The sequence below is a fragment of the Wasmannia auropunctata genome, unplaced genomic scaffold (genome assembly GCF_000956235.1).
Source record: "Wasmannia auropunctata unplaced genomic scaffold, wasmannia.A_1.0 LD335903.1, whole genome shotgun sequence".
Classification (NCBI taxonomy): Eukaryota; Metazoa; Arthropoda; class Insecta; order Hymenoptera; family Formicidae; genus Wasmannia; species Wasmannia auropunctata.
In genome coordinates this window covers 3,497,200-3,512,831 of record NW_012026987.1, presented here as the reverse complement: position 1 = coordinate 3,512,831, position 15,632 = coordinate 3,497,200, and positions in this window count along the sequence as shown.

The following is a 15,632-nucleotide window of genomic DNA, read 5'->3' as shown; positions in this document are numbered from 1 at the left end:
ATGTAGAGAAATTCTGGTCTCACTCAAGCTACGTGATGATATCGTCGCAACCAAATCGTCTGTCTTCTGACGCGAAAAATATTCCCATCAATGAAGGGAAAAATAATGGTAATTAAATATATACGTAGCTTAGAATTTTGAAACATTTAATTATTTGAAAAAATTACATTTGTAAGAAATTGAACGTATGATTAAAACTTAGTAATATTACGATGTCGTGCGAACCGAAAAAATATTCTGTGTTTCACGAATCATTAATATATTTTATAAATTGACATTTGAAAAATAAAACGCGATATTAATTAACATTTGTATTAATATTCTTAATTTTTTTTTAAATTTTTATCCTTAAATGCGATTTAATTTTTATGCAAAGATTTTTTACCTTAATTAACTATGTACACATAGCACTAGCATTTGTCGAATATCCAACAAGCAAACTGGAGCATTGACCAACTTTCGAAATTCCGAAACGTGGAAATTCTTCAAGGTTCAGGCATGTAACGTGACGCAGTGATTTAACGTTCGAGTGTTGGCTTAACTTAAGCTTGTAAAAGGAAGGTTTACTAGCAAACTTCTCGTACACGTGAGTTAAGGCACACATATCTTTCACGAGTCTTCACGTGGCGAAATATATGAATTTACTTCGCTCGTTATATACAAGTATGACGTACATACATATGTATGCGCCTATATATGCATGCAAGTACATGTTGTCTGGAACGGAATTGATAACGCTTGTCTTCGCAATCAGAAAGCCACCGACGTGCGCAATCATGTAAAGCCACGACCTCAAAGTGAACATTGTGAAGGTTGATTGTTGCCAACCGTATCTATCACACGTGGTGTATCGAGACAGTCATAGGTGAATGGATGCAAGATGTGTGAAATGATTGAAATACAAAGATGAAAGCAAAGGTAATATTATCGGGGGACGTAACTGACAGCAATGTAACTAAAAGTTCTTTTATCGAAAAATATAAGAGATCGGAAGCGTGTTAATTTTTACTTTTAATGAAATTCTATGCCTCATAAAAATAATTATTTCTCGTGAAATTTTATATTATAAAAAAATATTAATTTACGATCTCCGAAATGCTTTTGGCAAATGTATTTCAACGTCTTGCATGTGTATAGGAACGCTACGAGGCTTGTTCATGACTTTCTTTCACGTTCCTTCGCCGAGATAATATCCAGGCTGCGAATGCCTTCTCACATTTGCGTTCACATTCGCATGTTTCGAGTGCATCGAGCTGACATGCACGTGCCCGACTGAAAATTCAATGTCGCCTTGATCAGAGATCTCAAACACGGATGTATCGAATTTGCAGTCATTTCCGGTTACCGAGCTGCTCACAGCGATGTCGCTTGGACGTGATAGGGTTACGTTGCGTATGAACTTTATTGAAAGGGTGAGAATATATAGATAAGCCAGAGAGATCTATTGGTTCGGAAAAATCCGCTTTAAGAAACATAACTTTGATAAATCATAATTAAATAAGATGAAAAATACATATATACTGCAAGTTATACCGCGTGCTAAATGAAGGAACGGTGCACAATTGCAATTATCGACGTCCGTAAGTTGAGCTCACTTTAAATGTCATCGCGATGCGCCGCACGCCTCTACGCCAGTTTTATTTGTAGTCGCGCGAGAAGACAGAAACATTTCCATATTCCCCGTCGACGTATCACGTCTCGCACAGCCAATCACAAAGCCATATAACTATAAACGAGCCATAGGAATAAAGTTACCTGCGTGAAGTCTCTATCGCAATATAGCGCGGGGCAGGAATCGTAGTTAGGTTTCCGAACCGGGTGTATCGCGCGACTCGACGACGGCAAACAGCGGAGAACGTGCGACATACGTGCATGTCATTGCGGCACGAATTCGATTCTCGCGTATACATACAAAGACACACGGCTTGTCGAACTCGCATAAGGGTAACTCCGGTAACGCCGCACCTATTAAAAATTTAATTTATTAGGTATTATTAATTATGTTTAAGATAAATGAACTATACCAGTAAAAACTTTAAACTGTCTACTACTATGAAAAAAATATTAGCAATCCAAAATATTTATTTTTTATATAAAAAAAAATTCTTTAAACCCTTGCATTTTTGTCGTACAAAAATATGAGTGGGTTATACGGCTACTCACGGATGGAATGAATAATTAACAAAATATACAAATAATCTAAATAATAACAGTAAATAACACGTGAATTGACGTATAACGTAATTTGCATTTATTTATTAATAAATAAATAAACGTATTATCACAGATTATGAATAAATACATTCATAAATGTATATACATACATGAATATTATGAGGTATTGTAAAGGGCATATTATTATTGACTTTTATATTTATAAATAAACAATAGAGCGTTTGTACTACGGCATAAATCCCACGCGCTAAAAATATCGTATATCCTAAACAGATGAGATATACGAGACAGTAAACTAAACAAAGAATACAAGAGCTAAGCACTTGTATTTTGCTATACTCGATCCTTTACAATTTATCTACACTTATGTACCACGAAATAACCATGAAGCCTTTTATATTTTCTACAATAATTATTTTATGTAGATTATAACTTATGGTTGCGCTACTTATTACAATCGATAAATCGATTTAACTTACAATAATTTTATAAATATTAAACAGTAAAAAACTAAAATCATAACACAATGCTATTAATAAAATAAAGGTATGTAACAGTGGTTGCAAGAAAATTATTTTCATTTTTTCTATTTTTTCTGACTTCTGCGACATAAATCCTCGCGCGGCGTATAGTACCGGAGTTATCCTATGTGCGAACGGAGCCTGCCTATACTGCGCCGCGGCTTCTAACGAACGGTCAAGTGATACGATAATTAACTTCCCGCGTTGGCGCGTATAACGAGCTACTTTCCGCATGGTGACACCTCGGATGGGACCGACTGCCGTCGAGGCCCCTTTTCGCGCCTATCCGCGCTCTGCCCGCAATCGCGCGACTGTATTCCAGTCGGCCGTCGACGTTTCCTACCAAGTTTTGGAAAGCGCTAATTACGAGCAACGGACTTGCTCGTTAGCGTTCGCGCTCCTCCCGAAGTTTCGCAGCACGCCGAGCGATTCGAAAACCGGAGTGATTATAACACAAATTGGCTCGTCAGAGTCTGAAGTAAGAAAGTTTTTCGTCGCGCGTACGACGCGGCGTTGGTACGACGATTGCGGGATGGGCCGCGGGGATAAAACGCTCCGTTTCGACTCCGCCCGCGCGACTTTCAGAATATTCAACAAAAAGGATAAATTTAAATTTTAGAGAAGAAATTTTAGTTTATATTATATTTCGTAAGAATTTATTGCAAGAGAGAAAGAGAGAGTCAACTTAATACTTGAATAACAATGACTGTTTTAAACCTCTACCAACGAGAGATACATGCGTATATTTGCGTTCCATAGAACAAAAGAAATTAATAATGAAAAGGTTACAAACGTTATTCATACACTTATAACATTTCGCATTAATACTCTTATTATGTTACGATGAATATGAATTAAAACAATGAGGATATTTACTGTGACAAATGCATTTTGATCTGCATTTTTGGCTATTAACAATTATCCGGTCTCATTTATTTGAACGTTTGAAAAGTGGAATCCACTTTCGGAGACTTCAGTATTCTCTGTGCGCTTATAATAATGTGTCGATCTCTCGTTTATGATAATCCCGTGGCGATTGCCAATGGACGCACCACGCTGAAAGATATATAAATCGTTTCAAAACGGCGAAAAATTCGCATGCCTGCCGAAATTCCGGCCGTTTCGGATGCATCGAGTCAAATCCGCTTATGTTCCTACGACGTTTTTATCGAAATCCGTTATTATTTTTAAATCTCATTAATACGGATGTCGAACCAAACGGAATCGTTTTACGTACTTCGAGCACCGAATTCGTAAACTACTGCTTGTCGAATTTATTATTAATTGCTCGTAATTTGGAAACATTGGAAATTGTTATGTGCACCAATTTGTTTTATATCATCAATTTTCAGAACTTTCATAAAACAGATATTAGTTTACAAAAAGATTTGTAAAATCAGTTTTACAAATTGTATTAAAATATTGACGAACAAAAAAATCACGAGAAATAAAGCAAATACTTTTCGTAAATATGCGATTTGTCATCCTGATAAATGTGATTTATCCGTAGATTTAATCCGTAGATGATTTTAATTACTGTAAAATAATATTCTAGGCAGAAACGAGAAAATTATTGCGTATTGCATTTCTTATCTCTTTTATCAGTCAAATAACGTCTCTCTCGATGAATTTGTTCCAAATTTGATGAGCACAATTAATTAATTATATTTATAATTCATAGATAGAATTATGAGATTTACATTATCGGCTTTGACACCTAATGACGATTGTTATTTATTTTCACAATAATACAGAAAATAGTTTTAAAAACTGTGAAAATAACAGCAAGGAGATAAAAATATATATCTTTAGTAATGTAGATTAAGAAGTTTAAAAATTATAGTTAAGAAAACTACCTATCCTAAAGACAATTTTATCTCAATTTACTTTTAATTTTCTTTACTATAGTTGAAACTTAATAATTACGCGAAATAAAGCAGCAAGCCATTAAATAAATGCAGTCTGTATGATAGAATTTATAACATTAGATATCAAGAGAAATTAGTAATTGATAAAGAAAATAGTATATATAACAGATACAAATAGATTCTAATTTTTCCTGTTTAACTTTTCTTTCTTTAAATACAATATAAGATTATATTGTTTTATATAAGAGTTGAAAAGCATGTATATCATTTCATTGACCATTCACTGTCGTCACTGCGAATTTAAGTCGAAGGGAAAGCGAGTTTTCCTCTTTTTTAAACTACCTCCTGGTCATTCTGTTACCTCCATAGCGCGCTCACCCCCGTCTCCCAATTGAAGCTCGCGAGCTTGCACGAAGATTATCGAGCTTGCACGAAGCACGGGTGTCGGCGTACGGGAGGGTGAGTCTGCATGTGTACGCGGCGCGGGATGGGTAGCGCCCCGACCGGGCGGGCGAGAGGTAGCAAGGGTGGGAATAGGTCGGAGTACGTTTGTCCGTGCGCGAAAGTTCGCCGGCAGCATCCAGTGACATCGCGGAGCTCGACGCGCGCGCACCGTCCATCGCGCGGGAGGATCGAATCCGCGCGAGCCTTCGGAGATCTTTCGTGAATTTTCTCGACGAGTGACGATCGAAGTACATTAGAGCGCGTTTAAAAAATTCGTCTCGAGTGCGAAAAAGGACCGCGCCGATTCTCGCTCCATTGTGACGTCGGTTATCGAGCGGCGATCCTCCTCCAGTGTTTTTTTGACTTCCGCCGTTAAGGATAGTGTAGGTCCTCGAAGGTGACGTACAAAGGTGTAAGCCCAACCACGACAGGAAAAAAAAAGAGGAATAAAATCGTGCGTGATTTTCGACGGTGCGAATTGAAATAGATGCGTGACGCACAATGCGACATACGTTCGAGAACGATGCGACGTTGGGGATGGTTTCCGGGATCCAGTGAATAGTGGCGAGAGGGTCGCAAATCCGTCGCGACCGCCGATGACAGCTCGTGACACCACGTGTTCACGACGTCATTCGAAGACGACGACGACGACGACGGCGACGGCGGCGGCGGCGGCGGTGGCAACGGGGTGACGACCGGGGGTGACGTTGGCGCCGGGACGATCTGTCGCGGCGGTGCTGTGATGCGTGTAACGTGTGTGCAAGCTGCATCTGGCAGTGCGTTTTGATCGAGTGTTAAGGGATTGACGTAGCTCAGGTAACTAATTCCGTTTATCTTCGTGGTGGTGCTCGTAGCGCGAATTATAGCAGTTCGGTATGTCCAGTGTGTGTTTTTGACTTTGAAAAGTTGGAGATTACCCAGAGGTGTGGCCCGTGCGTACTTAATCGTGCTCCCCTGTCAGATTCAATTATGTACATATATTTCTTTTCCTCGTTTCTTCCGATTTAATCTTCAAGTGAGTTTTAATTAATTCTCACATGTTTTTGCAATGTTACTTTATGCAATATTGCATGCAGACACATTAAAAATGTTATTGAACAATATCAGTCACAATTAACATTTTATCTTTATTTTATGGAGGAATTAAACTACAATTATTATTATTTAAAAAAAAACAAAAAATTGTTTTTCCAGAAGCTTATACGTAAAATAAAATAAAATTTAAATATAATTTTTATCACAGCGACAATTTATTTTGCTAACAAGTTTTTGATGCGAAAACGCGTATTTTTTAAGTATACAATATTTTTAACAATACTTTTAAAAAATTAACAAAATAATAGATTTTTTTCTAAAAATTAATTATTTACGAATTACGATAATTGATTATATTTTTACATTGTATTTCAATACGATTTGTAAAGAATATAATCAGTTGTCAATTCTTTATACAATGCGTTCACCAGTACTTAACTAATTGACGCGTAAACCGATATATTTTGTTGATATTCATACTAACATATTTACCAAATTAAAAGAGATACAATATATTCAAGTTCAGATATATAATATACTACGAATTGTATGTATTTCCGCGATTCCTTTGGATCTGTCTTTAAATTTGCTCGAGTAAATAACGATGAAAATTAGAATATGTTAAAAAATTTGTTTCGAGAGCGAAGCTAATTTTCGTTCCGTCGGGATAATTGGATCTTGTTGTAACTCACAACAATTTTAGTAGCAATACAACTCGACGTGATGCCCGCAGGCTCTTTTGCCGTGAAATATAATTGCGATGTATGCGCAATAAGAAAATGAATGCGGCACGAGAAAAAAAAACTACGAGCTTTATTTGTAAATACATTGGCTGTTTGTGTTCAGTGTTTCCGATTGCAATATTACGAAAGTTAAATAACAGTCACCGCAGAAAATCAAATACACAGTGTACTGCCAGTACCAATAAGCGTCGAAATTATATTGACAGAGAATGCGTTGATGGCGGGCCGCAAAAGCATTTTCCGTTCCGAAACCGGTAAAACATTAACTGAGTCGAAAGGATGGATGTGCTACGCAATACGCTTCAGTTGTTACCCCGACTTCTCCTACCTCCGAGTGATTGCTGCAGAACGATAATAGCTGGGCTCTTTCGATAAATGTATGCGAATAAAACAATATGCCTTTTGCCCTCGTGAAGGGATTGCGTTCAAATGAAATCAATAGCTTTTCGGTTCGTTAGTTTTTTGATTAATTGTTTTTATTGACATATCATACCAATAGTACGGATTTTAAATTCACTAAAAACTCATCGGTTTTCTATACACGCACGCATACATACATACATATATTTGCCGAATTTTTTCCAAACGATACTTCTGACTTAAACATCAAACAGTTTTATAGAGTATATTTTGTCTGAGCGCATCAAACATGCTATAGGCTTCAGTTCAGTTGAAAGGGTTAAGAGAAATATCTAATTGTACGCGATAGACAAATGACGATGTATAAAGTGCATTTTAGCAAGTTTTTTAAAAATTGTCTAAAAATCATGTTTTTTACTTATTCAAGCAGCACAATTGAAGCTCACTTGTTTTATTATACATGCCATTCATTTGATGGCAAATATTGACTTTTGTCAATACAACGATACATATATCTGCCATAATAGCGGTTTGAAAGCCTTTTTTACTCTTTATTTATTGGCGCATATGTAATGATTGCATTGTGCGGACATCCCCTGCGAAATTGAATGCATACGTGAACTGGCTTGCGGACGGAAAATGCATTTCAATTAGCAGATCATGAAAAATAATCTCGATCATGGCGACATACAATCAGTCATTATTCGATGATTTATACATTGATCCGTAAGCATATACAAGAGGATTATTAAATTTGGAATGTTTTGCGTAAATTTCATTTTACTGTTACAAATGATGTGTAGGACTCTCGCATTCATACTTCTCTTTTTTTTATTTTTATTTTTTTACGTATTTAAAAACGTTGCTGTCTTCGAAATAACAAAATTAATTCCGATATTCTATCGCCGTAAAACCGATTTCGTTAATTAGCTACTTCGCGCTCGTTAATACTGTCGACGTTTCGCGGCATCAAACGTCGACGGTTTTCAGCATTGTAGATAAAGTTTTCCGCTTTTCTTCCTTCTAATTCTTTGTGCTCGCAACATTTGAGCCAGACAACATCCAAAATCGTCGGAAGAGAAACAATACGACTTCTCGTGCAAATTTAACATTCTAAAAGGAAGCCCTTTCTCCTCTCTCGTGAATACTTGCAAAGTATTACCACCAACGGAAGTACAAATAACCGCGTAGTCGAAACTTCCGCCGCGGTACAACTTACGGCGCCCATGCAGCGCGAGGATAAAAAAGACAGGGGTATATGTACCTTCTCATCGACCAGCCGCGCACTTAAGGCAAATTAAGTGGCCTGCATGCCATAAGCCAGTCCCTCTGGAGACATTTGGGGTCGGAGCAGGGAGCACAACATACTTTCCGTAGCACGGGCGGCACGTTTATTCGGGGAGGAAGTTGCGCGAGCGATTGACCTAAAATTCCGGGAGCGCGTGTTTCGTTGCGAGCGAGCTTTCAACAAATTCGTTGCCTCAGTTTCGTAAACGGCCCACCGTCTTTTCGTGTTTCGCGAAAACTTGTTAGAACACGATCCCTATCTCCACTTCGAGACATCGAAGACGTGTTTGTTGTTGCAATGTCTCTTTGGGGAAGTTCCAGCTAAGCTGCGAGATAGCTTCGAACATAGGAACGCTATGAAACGCTATGTATTTTGCATTTATTATTATATTTTACTTATTTTATTTTACAAATTTAAGTGTGTCGAATAAATTTACAATTTGAAAACGATATTCAAGTTTAGAGTTTGATTATTTATAGATTACAAATTAATGCGTTTAGAATTATTGGGATATTGGCACAATTCCTTATTATAATAGCATAATTAATAATAATAATAATAAATAAATTATAATTTGAATATTTAATGTAAAAATGTAATTTATAATTTTTGTCTATAGAGATATTAAAGCAATTTTCTTCCCGTTACTTTGCGCGCATTCTTTTTATAATCAGTTTTTGAAAATTTTAAAAGAGCATCAGGTAACTAATAAAGTAACAAAATCAAGTGATCCATTAGAGGCCAAAAGTAGGAAGAATTAATTTTATTCTCTTGAAAATCATTGCTGTCTGAAGCGTATTAATTTTCCATTCAACATTGTCCGTCGATTCTATTCACTGTCATCGAACATTCGTCTTTGATGTCTGTCAAGACGAATTCCCGCGGATTTCTCCTTCGATCTTTAGGATGGTAACAGGGAGGTCGCCCTCGCGAACTCGAGCCCGGTAATGGCCGTTTAAGAGCTCCGTGAAAAGCCCAGAAGCGGCTCGGGGTTCCTCGATATCTCGTCTATCGGAATTTCCTAGGATAGTTATTCTCTCAGTTCACTCCAAACCCCATTATTCTTCGCGCTAATTCGACGTCATGATTATTAGCTGGAAACTTTCGATCCTCTTTCGAATCGGGCTCGAGTTCGTTGGCTGACGTATAGAATTTTATGGATTTTGCATGGGTATTATTATACAAATAATATTGTTTTTCTTTGAAACCTTATATGTATTAAAGCATTACAGCAGATGATGTATTGATAGTTACTTTATAATATTATAAAAGACACACATCTAAATTAAAACTTTGAATCCATCAATCATCTAATTTAATTTTTAAAATATTAAATATTGGATTAGATAAATCAATTAGATCAATTGCATTAATTTAGATGCATGGCTATAATTGTTTGAAGAGCTAGTTAGGTTGCTTTATCTTGTATGTTTAAAACAGAAATATCTATTTCGTAGCTTAAAGTTAGGAGGACAAGCACATGTAGTAACACTAGATATTTTAATTTCTTTTTTTTTTACTCAAACTTTTAATAAAATAAAATGTATGATGCACAGGTTAATAGTGAAAGATTAGAGAATTGTGATAATGTACTCTTTTTCAATTTGTAAAAGATCATTTATTTAGCTTGCTAGAACATTCTGAGAAACAATCAAGAATGTATCTCTTATCATGAGAATTGCAATGTTTAATAAATTGATAGTCCTTCAACATGATCTCCTTCTCCGAGAGAATCTTTTGTCGCGTAATATCGGTTGTAATATGGATACTTCGGTGCGAAGGTATAGCTAGTTCTAACTCCGCGTGTCCGACGTGGAGTAACACGTCGGAGGAAGAACTCTCCTTTCCGCCGGGCCGTACTAACACGGGCTGTAACCACTTTCCGATGTTCGCTTCGAGTGCACACATCGATAAAGACGGAAGCTGAAAAGAGGGAATAGCCGATAAGAACAAAAAGCACTTACGAAGTACGGAGGACGTGTTCTGCGATGTCGGCGAGGCAGGCTTGCGCGTGCCTATTTCGATTATGTCACTATCTGTCGTTAGAAATCGAATCATCCACCATTCCTTCGCCTGACTTAACCGCCATGGGACTTCACCGTAAGACAGTTCCATCTTGATTTATCAATTTTAACGTACTTACATGATACATTTCCTACTTCATTCGAAATTTAATTCACTGTTGCAATACCGCTAAAGAAAGATATCAAAAAAAGAGAGACAAATCATTTTTGACACAAAATTTTAAAGATATAATTATACATGGAAAGAAACGAATTTCCTGGAAGGTCAAAATTGGATCTGAAAATAATTTTGTTACATGGAAACCAAAATAATTTTGTTGGAAACTCAAAAATGATAAGCATTGCTGTAAAACATTTGAATATTTTAGCAAATCACTTTTCAACAAAATTATTTTTAGATCCAATTTTGACCTTACAAACAAATCGTTTCTTTCCGTATACGTGTACGTAATTCTATGTATAATTAGATACAATTATATACACAGAGAGGAAAAACTTTATAATGTATAACATTTTTGTAAATGTCACATTTTTCTTTCTCTGTGAAAAAGTTTAATTATATGTCACGCTTAATTACCGTTGTTGAAATACAATTTTCAATATAAAGCGGGCATAATGTAACGAGACGGAAAATTATATATTGCGTACCGTTGCTATTATATTTAATTGCAATTATTTCATAAATATGTAACGTAGATAAAGATTTATTATTGTTGTGATTTATTATTATTGTGACATTAACATTAGTAAAATTTTCGAAATTTTTGTGAAGCAATAATGTTGCGGAGGAAAGTCGTGAAAAGAATTATTTTTACATCGATACTGCCTTTTGCCAATCGTTTGTTGCGCTATTGATTTCTCAGAAATTATTCGAGCGAGAAGTAGACACGCCTTTCGAGTCATCGATTCATACATTTACTTTGGGCGGCAATGCCTGTCGCGTTTTCCTTCCCTTCGACCGGAAGCGGGAAGTTCGTTTTATTCGAGGCGTAAAAATACGGGAGGTAAAGTATCGAGAGGTTTCGGTTCGAGATGAAAGGAATTTCAATTATTACCCGAGGCGCATCGAAACTCGCTTTATCTCGAAAAACGAGAAACAAACTTGCCCATTAAAAATACCACGTCGAAATTTCGCAAGTTACAGACGGATGTTAATCGAGCAAACAATGCAAAAGCCAATGAGGTGTTTTGATAACCGATAGAATTATCCGACAAAAATTATCGATAGAAATGTCGTCGATATTGGAAAAACTGTGCATATTTTATCGCGAACGATGTTCCCGTTGAAAAAATACAAAACTGATACGAGATATATCAAGATAAAAGATAATTAAATTTCGTTGATAATTTTAAATTATTTTTGTAGGTGATTTTAGACTGCATACCGACAGGAATAAAAAAAATTCAGAAATTATAAAAGTATTTATTGGTTTGTGATAATTATTTCGCTGACTATTATTGATACGCGCTAAAATCTTATGTCGGGCTATTTAAACTAACCGTCATAACTGAAATTCACCCCTCAAGGGATGCAGATCTCGTTCTCCGTTATCTACGGCATTCCCTCGTTAGATGTAACACGACTTTAGTCTGTATTATCCTTCTCGTATTCTCCTCGCGAAATGATCACTCTCGCAAGTCTCGTCGGCGGGAGGAAGTGACGTAGTTCGTTCACTGAAACATCGATCTCGCGTTCCGCCCTCGAGGGGTATGCTCGTCGCTTTACAACTCGCCGGAAATGACCGGAAGCGTTAGATTGCGCGATCCGCCCTTGGATGAGAGAAGGATAAAAAAGTGGGAAAGAGTGGATAAGGATCGAAGATAGCGAATCGTCGATGAGAAAGAATCTTCGATTAAATCTGGCGATCAGCGGCCCTTCGACTAAACCAACCGTATAAAATTTAATCTCGTTCTTTTTCATTTTTTTTCCCCCGCCTCTCCGTCCTCACCCGGTCAATTTTCAATAATTCGATTCTCACGGAATCGTCTTTAACTTTTTCGTTATTAGCCGTCGATCTTGTCTTCGATCAATTCTGCAAAGAAAGGTTGAAAAGAAAAGCATCGAGATTTGTAGGGCACGCTAATTATGATATTTTTGTATAATTAATAAAAAAAGATAAAGGAGATCATTATTTGCAACTTTATACTTAACAAAAATCTATCTTTAATGTTTAAGGGATTTATATAATATCAGCTGTATGTTTAAATTACAACCACATGCAGCCTTGGTCAAGGCAAATTGCATTTTCTTGGAAAAGGCGGTAATAAAAACCAAAGGAAAATTAAAAATTAAATATTAAAATTATTATAAAAATAAATATTATTTTTTTAATGCAGCCACTTTTAACATATAAAATGTTTACGTCAGTTTGTGGGAGTGCTCTACAGTCAAGGCTGTAATATATATTATATTCGCGTTTTTCTAGAATCATATATATAATAAAAGAATTTCAGAACATAACGAATTCTCTTCGTCGCTGCTACAACCTGCGTAGATAAACAGGGGCATGTTATTTCGTTCGTGTCGGCACCGATTTTTCACGACTTTGTTTATTCGCGCTGGACATATCCGCGGGTTTCTCGTCAACAACGTAGTCGCGTTTGCATTGGACCTCGATCGCGGCGCAGCATTTATTTTTTTTAGCAAGTGGTAATATATCGCGAAACGTTTATCTTTACGTAGCTTTATCGTTGCGACAGAATTGTAATATTGATTCGATCTATAACAAAAATACTGGAATTATGACGTTGTACGAGCCTGAGAATTACGATTGCCGACTTCTACAAATCGAAAATGCGAATGAGACGAATGAGATCTGTCTCCTGTGCTTTGGATAAAATAGCCATGTGTTTAGGCCCGCAATTTCTAAAGCAATTTTGTATTCAAAATGAGCAACTTGAATGCAAACGATATTGCAAGTATTAATATTTGTTAATTGCTTGTTCAATGTAATTCCCTTTTTATGCTTTTTTTATTGTTTTTTATTTTATAAATTGTGTAATTTGAGTTTTTGTGAATCTAACCGCGTTATTTTTCTCGCGATTCGTAGATACGCTATTTTATGTCTACACTGAAAAAAAAATTGATTGTACGAACTAAATTTACATAGTTGTTTGATCCAATAGTTAATTCAACAATTCTTTAGTTGCACAAAAAAAACGTATAGTTCATTCATGTCAACTATCAAAAATTTTTAATTAAGAATTAACTAAACCAACTCAATTAAATTATTTTGTTCGAAATACTAGTAGTATTTATTTGTGTTCGCATGCTATTTAGTTATCCAAGTAATATATATGTGTTTAAATTCCAAGTATGGAACTGACTAAACGATGCTGATGGTGATAATAAATTGTGGGTATTTTTAATAGAACGGTTGAGTACGATAAATTTTTGTTGAAACAAAACAGTTTATTTAAAAAATAGTATTTTGTCTATAATAGTAACAAATTATTTTGTGTCGTAGTAACATTTAGTCGAACGTATCGGACTAAATATTTTGGTAAAAACAAATTTTGCGTTTTTTAACAAAATTTTTTTCTCAGTGTATTCTTATTACAATCAAATGAATATGTCATAAATCTACTCTTTCTGTTCCATCACTTTATTTTACAAACTTCTACTTCGTGAAGTTAATCTTTTTTATGTCAGGAAATATTTATTACATACGGTATATACGTAAAAATATCTAATTTCTTGCTATGCATCTATTTTTGCACAATAAATACGTTGTGTATTTGTGCATCTAATCAATTGTTGTTTTATGAAATGTATCTTTTTTTGCATGCTAGGAAATGTTTACGTCCACTAAATAGAACTCACCATATTTACTTTATTTCTTCGCATTTACTTGTGTAACTCAGTTAACTGTATTAAATTTATTATCTTACGAGAATTTGCGCAGCGAGTTTTTTTTCCCCACAAAACAAAAGCTCTTCAAGCACGAAAATCACGAGGCATAGGCAGCAATCGAGGCAGTGATGGTAATGTTTGATTTATCGTGATACAGAATGATTCATAAATTGTTAATGGCAGTCGGATAACGATGTAATCGAAACGATATAAGACGTTGCCTCGATAAACTGGTCGACGACGCGGGCGTGCGAGGGTCCAGTGCGAATAAGCTGCATTGTCCCCGCACAAAGGATACCATCCACCTGCCGCGTTTCATAGATTTCCCACGAGTTTCGCGATATGTGCGCGCGCGCGGAGCTTCGGAAGACCGACCTGTGAACATTTTTCTTTCCGTGCACCGTCATTACTTTCATATTCGCCGATCCCTCTCTCTTCCGATGATGCGCGAAATCTATCGCGCGAAGAAAAATGCATCGCGGGACGCGGACAATTTTCCGTTATAATCGGTTGATATCTCACGATCGATCGCGCGCGCGCGCGCCTGTCGGTACGCTCGCGCCGCGGCTTCGCTCGTTTTCCTCGTGAATCCCGCGGAAATCCCGTCATTGTTCCGCCTTTTCGCAACGACGTATTCTTCCCGCCGGAAAGAATAACCCGCGCGAAAGAACGGAACGCGTAAAGCCTCCCGCGGTGGGTTATCTCGTCGAAATGATTTCAGAGAGACGCTCGGTAACTTCCAAAAAATACCAGAAAAGTTGGATACGTTGCGCAAATACAGAGCAGCAGAGTATGACTATTTTTTGTTACTGGTAAACAAACCTTTTCGATTTTTTGAAGTTATCGTGATATCTTCAAGCCTGTCAAAAAAAAAACGGATAACGAATAAAAAACATTAAATTTGCGAACAAATATTTTATTGACGCAAAACATCGGTACTACTCGATGGTTGTATCTACCTTAATCCCCATCCGAGGTTTTTTTAAAATTTGTTTATATTTTTTTCCAACTGTCACTATATACACACAACATCGATGTGTGACAATATACTTAATATTAATTTTTTAATTGAAGTTTTAGTTTCAAATAAAATAAAAAAAAACAGCTTATGCCAAAAATAATAAAGAATTTTTGAATCACATTCATATAGTAATTTCATAAAATTCGTCGAGAGCGAACATTTGTTGTGAAAATTTCCGGAAAGGGCAAAATACTTGACAGCATTTTTGATGCGTGCCGTTCGGAATGATCGATTGACCCTGGTTTTGTACCGGTGCCCACCCTGATAAACCGTCGATCGCTGGTTAATCCGATATTGTAG